Consider the following 8,202-nt stretch of genomic DNA (forward strand, 5'->3'; position numbering starts at 1 on the left):
ACTAAAAAAAAAATTAATTAGAATTTACTTTATTTCATTTCTTCTTATCTGTTTTCATGCATTCACCATTACTAGTAATTTGAAACCTTGATTGGTATATTTTGTTCAATGTTTGTAGTATTTGTGTTCTGAAACATATGCAACGAATAAGTTTGTAGGAATAAACTCCTATAAAATCGGTACTTGTTTCTTAAGGTCCCGTGGGCCTTTTAGAGAATAATATAAATTATTTCTGTCAAGCCGAATATTTATTGTAAAGGAAAACCTGTTAAGGACGGAGTAACCCTGATATTTTAATTTAATCCCCGTACTTTAGTGCCTCAGCAAAACAATGTAGGTATATCCGTTTCGCAACAAAGTAACCGAGATCTATACTGTTTTCAGTATTCCAATTTTATAGTTAATTAAAAGGTAACACAGTTTGTTGTACTCAATGATTCAAAGTTTCTGCTGGTTCAGAGTTTGATTTATATAATTTCCACTTCTATGTACATGCTATTTACTGAAAATATCTCTCTTATAATGATTTTAATCCTAATAAGAAAACAAACAATTAAAATTAAAACTAATTAAATGCAAGATATTTTGTAACCTTCTTGAATTTGAGATCATGAAAACATCCAAATTTCGTTTTAATACATCAGACTGCATATACATATGAAATTGGGCCGCCCGTAGCTCAGTGGTTAAGACACAGTCTGACCAATTTGATTTCTACTGGCGGTGCTGGTTCGAATCCGGCCTTGTGGTATGTTGACTTTTTATCATTCCGTGGCCGTCCCATAAAATTAAAAACTTTGACCCCCTAACCATGGTTAGGCAGAATAGGACTCCAATGGATAGAAAAGATATGAAATTATTTTTTTGTATTTTAAACTATGTGTACATGATGTAATCATTTGGTTTTTAGTATTAAATTGTATTTATTTGAAGGGAATAATTTATTTATTTTAATTTTAAGAATTGTCATTTACTTATCTGTATCATTATTTGATATATTTTTTCCCGCCTACTGATATCCTATATATGATTATATATCACACATATTGGTCTAGATTGATTTATTTGACTATAAAAAACATTTGATAGCTGAACTAAGTTAAGTTTTTTTTTTTTAATACTAGTCAAACAAAACATTTCATTTAATGGTTTTTTAATAGAAAGAACTTTTTTTTTTCCAACTCACGATAGGGAAACATAACATAACAAGCCTAAATGACAACTTGCCCTGGCCTCTTGATGCTAAGATTACAAGTGATGATAGCTAGTGGAGTTTGATTGCCAGCCTGATTCTTTTCGAAACGACCTGTCATTTATTAGTCAGGTTCAAAACGTGCTATTATTAATAATTAATCGTTCCACTAACCATTCCTTCCGTGGGGTAGATATTTACATGTTAATCCATGGGTTTTAACTGTAAAATTTATTCAGATTCAACGTCAACAATTAAATTTATCTTAATTTTAATAACTTCTTCAACTTATGATTGATGTTTCGAAAGGCAGTCGTTATTCTATACACGAGATAAAAAAAGGAAAAAAGAAGTGCACCTTGAATTTGTTCAATATTTTTTCCCTAATTCAAACCCTTCCCCATTTATTTTATTTTTTTCTTTTGCGTAAAGAACATTAAGCATGTGAACAAGGAAATTCCACTTAGTGTTGCCACCTCTTTCCGCAATGACTGCTAGAGATTTCCTTGTCATACTTTTTAGAAGCTTGGGCATCCACTCTTGGTCGATGATGGGGGATTGTGATGGCTTTCACGGTTTGATGCCTCTCAACCTAATCCCATGAATGTTCGATGGGATAAAAGTCGTCTACTGGGAACTAAGAAGTTGTATTTACTTATATTGTTGATATATCTTAATTATCTCTTCTTCACGTGTATCCGTGTATTTTTAGAAATGTCTAGCTGTTTGTTTACTGTCAACTGTCGAATAGTTATGGAGGACCACTGCGGAAAAACAAGGTATCCTACTGATTGTTGAACTAAAATAAAAATAAGGACTTAACAAGACTAATCTCCGACTCCGACTAATCCATGTTTCCGTTTTACATATATTCTTCAAAAGAAACTTAAAGCTGTTTAACTTGTTTTTCGTCCCTTTTGGGTCGGCAATATAGTTTGTAATCCTAATATCTATCAAAATCATATTTATAAATAATTGTTCTTATAATTTCAAATGTGAAGAAGATGGTCAGGGTTGCGGTCAAAAAGAACAAAAATAGTTAACAAATATTTATTTACCTCATTTTTAATAAAAATCAAGTTACTTCGTTTTTCATCTGCGGTTTTTAATTGTTTGTTATTTTTTTAAGCGTAATTTTGTGTTATTACTACCAGAAAATTATATTGCTGACTTTGTCACAGCGTTTATGGTTATAGTTGTACATCAGTCTATATAAAATTTTAAAATGTTTGGAATAAAAAAGCGTCATTTGATAGGCCTGGACAGATAAGTGTTAAATTCCTATATATATAATGTTTGCACAAATATATGCTTGGTGAATCCACCTATAAAATTTCGGGTTAAGAGTATAATCCTAGTCACATATCATAGATATATATGCATGTATTAAGATAAGGCAAAAGAAACCTCTCAGAATTCTCCAAAACAGAAACCGAACTTACAGACGCAATAACTAAACTAGTTGAGAATATAATACTAATTGAGTCACTTGCATAAGGTGTTTCTCAACTAAATAATAATTATTCACCACTGTAAAACAAAGAAAATGTATTGAACTTAATGATTATTCTCACAAAACCCATGTATATTTTACCAGAATACAAATCTGACATATTTTCAATAAACCTCTATAAAGTGGCACTTTGTTTCTAACTCACCGATTCATTAATTTGTTGTAATAATAAAAGCTTATAGAGAAAAGAAAAGAAAATCTCATATAAATGAAATGAAATAAAAGTGAAAACAGATGTAATAAATACAGATTCATCCACGTCCCACTTACGCATTGTATAGAGATAATCGAATCACAAAGAGAGATTTGAGCGTGCTATCGCCTCATGATGACAGACCGTTAAGAAGTGGAAAATATCCAATAGATTGTTCCAACGGTACCGAGCACACTGCTGCGACCAATCTATCCAGCCTTGATGACCATCTATCTGGTCCGAGCTGACAATGGAAGCAGGGTTGTAGGGCGTCTGCACGGGCCGACCGAGAAAAGATGTGAAACTCATCTTATTCGCTGGCTAAATTGTTTCAATCTGAATTAATTACCCGAGGACTTTTATATGCAAATAGGATGGAATATGCAAAAAGGGTAGTATATGAAAAAAAGATCTATGTGGTAATCCTTTCTAACTCTTGTTCAGAAAAATCAAAAAGTTCCTATATTTGTACACTTTTATTGTTGTATCAAAATCCATTTAGGTGATGACTACTGCTAATCTATTAGTGCAGGAGCTAGAAGCATTTCTGGTCGTTTTAAAACTCTTACTTATTAGTTAATTAATTTGATGAAATTATGAATTTGGACTCTTTTTTCGCTTATAATTCCTAAGCGGCATATCCTAGCAACAATTATGATATAGGGAGTGAAAGAGAATTAAATTCTGTGTCGAATAAGTATAATAACTTATTAATTCAGTATATTAAACCAAGAACTGTTTTTTCAAATTTGACCCACAACTGAAGTATAGTACTACATATGAATCCAAACAGCACGGTAACGGATTTATGCGGTTTCTAACGGGTTGTGCAAAAACGAATAAGAAATTTTCATTCTAATTTTTTTTTCTAAGACTTTTATTGGAGTAATATATTCTACCACACTCAAGTGCAATAGGTAGTAGGGTCATAAGTATACAATAATATTATATACACATATTATAATTATTAGTTCATTCCAATAAATATTTCTTTTGAATTTTCACCTATAAGTCCTAAACACTAAAAGTTATAGTCATCAAATATCTCATCACCCGTTTGGAACCTATGCGGGAGAACAAACATCCATGGGATTTTTAGAGAAGAGAAGGTGGATTCTCTATATTATATCCTGCATATTGGTATAAGTAAAGGGTTTCTCCTTTCAAACTGCCCTGTTTTGTTTTTATGTCAAATTATCCTGAAAATTACATGTATAAATGATTGACTGTATTTTTCAAAATATGAAGTTGATGCGAGTTAACGAACGCTATATTATTTAACAGCTATTATTATAAATAGACTATCATTATAAACTATATAGTATAAACTATAGACATCTGGCACATTTCGACAGACACTGACCATAGAGGAAGTGACCTTTCCTTAGTATTCTATACCAATGTAAAAGAAAAAGCAAGGGTTGACACAGGCAGCAGGTACAAGCTGCCATCTCACAATGGACTTGCATCAGTCTAACTATTTTATGGTTAACACATGTAAGTCAGTTCTCACGAGTCCTTGGGTCATTCCAATTTCTTGGAAGGCGGGCCACCCTGTTCAATTCACGCCTTCCCCCACCCCTTCCAGATATTTCCTAAATTATCTGATTGGTCCAAACCCCTTCTCCTATTTCACTATTCCTTCCAACCCCCATATGTGTTCATATATATATTTCCTAGACTAGATAGCTAAGTAAGAGAGAAGTTAAAAGATAGAGACTGAGTAACAGTAACATGTAGTTCTTGTAAATATATTAGAATAAAGTCATTTTAGTCTTCACTGATTATTTATGTTATGTAATTTGCGATAAAAAAGAAACGAAAAATAGCTAACAACTATTTCTTTGTCGACCCACTTTGTAGAGCTTCGTCTTTGATTTTTTCAATATTTTTATAGCTTGAACAGCCCTGATGAAGCTCTATAAATTGGGTCGAAACGTTGGAAAATAAACAGTTAACTATTTTTTGTTCCTTTTTGATTGCATTCCCGATCATTTCTTTCATATTATCCCAAAAATGTTTAATACCATAAGCTATCACTTGAACGATGAGTATTACCATATCATTTTTCAGTAATCTGTTTGTTTTTTTTTTTGCCTAAAATGTCAAACTAACGTTTATAAAAAACACGATCTTCACCTTGATAAATTTGAAAACGATCGTGGCAGAGCCCGTGGTTTTGGATAGTCTCAAATTTCTAATCCTCAAGGGATAAATCTTTAGATAACTTATCAATATATTATTATTTGTAATTACAATATGCAGACTTACTTAAAAGCAAGCACCTCGACAGTAAAAATTTAATTGAAGAAATGAATTGTAAACTTTTGGGGCTATTGTAGTATAAATTAAAAAAGTAACCTTTTAAAGATTCTTCAGAAACTGTTATTTAACATATTGGAGTGTACCCTTGACCCAATATTATTTAAGATCCTGTTTAACTTTACTGACGAGATGCAAGTGCCAGCGTGATATTGCATCCCAAACCATTGCCGTCCAGTCCTTACCTAATTTCATAATTTCCTTAGTATCATTTATGGCTCATTTATATTATCTTGAAATGCATCAATGCTACATAAATATCAACGCTGATTCACGGTTGTAAGATTAGTTTGAAAGTTAATCCTCAAATCCTTGGACATCAAAAGCTTGGACATGAATCCGTTCTTTTTTGTAAACATTTTTTTTTAATATGTATGTACGAAGTCGTTTTATTTCAGTTCAGACAAATATGTTGGATAGAAAATGTTTCTTTGGTTACTAGATTGTCAACAAATCATTTTCATATCTTTACTGCAAATTAGAATTATATGGTTGTGGAACTATCGATTCCGTAAGTTAATACCAAAAACAATGTTTTATAAAACTTTTTCTTTTAAAAAACGAAGAAAAAAATACCTATTTTCTAAAAAAAAGAATTAGAGATAATATTTACTGATTTTGGATTGGCCAAAACAAACCATTTTGTCGATATTGGAAAACATCAAAAATCAACCCAGTTTTCTTTCACTAGGATATGTCTCAAATTTGGTTGTTCATTATTATATTATTTAAACAGATAATTTTGGGCCTAAATTAGTACGTAAGTTCTTTATCATCGTCGGTTGGTTTTTTAAGAGCTAAACTCAAACTAAATCTTGTACTAAATTTGAACAAGTACGTAAGTATATCATTATCCATATAAATGCAAAAACTTATGTTCTTGTTTAAAGATCTGTAATAATTATTATCATTTCATTTATCTGATGAGAAATATAAAAATGTATTAAATTTTTTTTTCTTAATATGTTTTTATTATGATATTTTATAATTTAACTACATCCAATGCTAAAAAAGTTGTCCTAAAGTAGTGATTGAAGGTATTTATTTGTATAATGATAGATGCCTTATTTCCTTATTGAAAATGAGGGGTTTTGTATAGCTTATCATGATTCCCGGAACTTCACACACCGCTGAGATAAAATTTATTAGTTTTTTCCCAATTAAATAAAACGGGTCCTATTTGCGTATTCAACAATCTTACACATACAGCACGTTCAGCGTCAGATATTTTTACCACGAATAACACATTTACATATTATATAAATAAAATGAGGGCTAAAGACGGGTATTAGACAGAAAATGGGACAGAAAAATAAAACCAGTATAATATTTATATCTTCACGTCACTCAATATTATGAATTATGAAGGTGTTGAAACTCTTTTTATTTCATATCGTTAGTTGATGAAATAATCTCCTTACGGACACCGTTATTACAGACGAGGTATTTCACTTGTTTGTATTTATAGTGTCATGGATAATTCAAGAGAAATATATTTTTTCTGTGTTTATATTTTAGTTTTTAAATTTATATTCAATGCACCCTTTAGTAAAAAAAAAAAAACCTACATCAGTAACTAATGAAATTCGCTTTTTTAAAGTAAATTGTTAATGTTAACTATTTACAATTGTTAATGAAAGACTTTAGTCTCTCCCTGTCTTAATAGCTTGTTCTTTTTAAATTTGGCAAAATGTAACATGTAATATCTTACACACAATGAATTAAGAAAAGTCAAATGTCGTGATTGTCTCTTGCTTTATGAAATATCGTCAAAATTTTAAAAAGCACCTGAAATTGAAAAACAGTCTGAAACCCTCCTCTCCGGCCCTCCATGGAAGCCTTACTTATCTGACTTTTCAAACAGACAATTATAACGAGTAGGTTGGTCGACATGTCAATCTCACAAGAGGAGATCCTAACACAAAAAAGGCAATCCTTCCCGTCCGAACCCGCCCCACTAAGACCCCCAGGGCGCGACGGTTTTCAGTTTTGAAATATTTGCTTAAAACAGGAAGAGGATACTAAGACAGTTTAATCGGACAATACTTAAAAGGGGCCTGTAATTGATGGCGTGAAATCCTTGTCTCAGGAGTTGAATAATAACAATAGAATTAGATAGCAGTTGATTGATAACAATAGAAGATGAAATATATATATTATAGAAGTAAGAATTATACCAAATAAATTGTGAAAAATTAAAAAAACAGAAAGTGTTGAATAAATAAACATAATGAAAGGTGCAGAAGAAAATATAAATGAAGAGGAATGGAATTAACATATAGGAATGTATGAAAAAAAGTTATATATATGATACAATGGAGAAGATAAAAGAAAAACATGTTACAATGAATAAAAAGTGTACAGTAATATAGATGAGAGAAAAAAAAAGATAAGCTAAAATAAATATAGATTGGCTGTAAAAAAAAATATGAATAAGAAGGAAGAAGGGAGAAGAAATATAGAGAATGGGAAATGAAAGAACGAAATATTAGAAACGAAAGTAAGACTTACATACTCCTGGAGATTTTCTGTCTGTCTGGAGTGATTAGATCATAACATAACCAATAGAGAGCGGGCAAAAATACGTTAAATCGAACGAAAACTAACCCCCAAGTATGAGTAACCATGAAAGACCGTTAAGATCAAATAAATAAAATAAATTTTATTGAATTAAAATTTAAAGATTAAATTTTTCATAATAACTATTGTGAAATGAAAAGCGATGATGAGAATAAAAGGTAAATAATGAAATATATAGTTGGGCTAAATAAATAAGTGATGATGCAGATGAAATAAACGTAGAAAAGGGCGGAGGGTCAGTAATGTAGTAAGAAGTTGTCAAAAAGAAAAAAAAATATGGCTGTTTTAATAAATGACTATTTGGAAATAGGTTAGGGATAGATTCTGTTTGTCAATTTTGTGGTTAACAAGAGAAGACTCATCATCAGCCCTCCATTTTTGCTTTTCAATAACTCAGAAGAC

The sequence above is a fragment of the Halyomorpha halys genome, unplaced genomic scaffold, assembly GCF_000696795.3.
Source record: "Halyomorpha halys isolate HHAL.00 unplaced genomic scaffold, Hhal_1.1 Scaffold962.1, whole genome shotgun sequence".
Classification (NCBI taxonomy): Eukaryota; Metazoa; Arthropoda; class Insecta; order Hemiptera; family Pentatomidae; genus Halyomorpha; species Halyomorpha halys.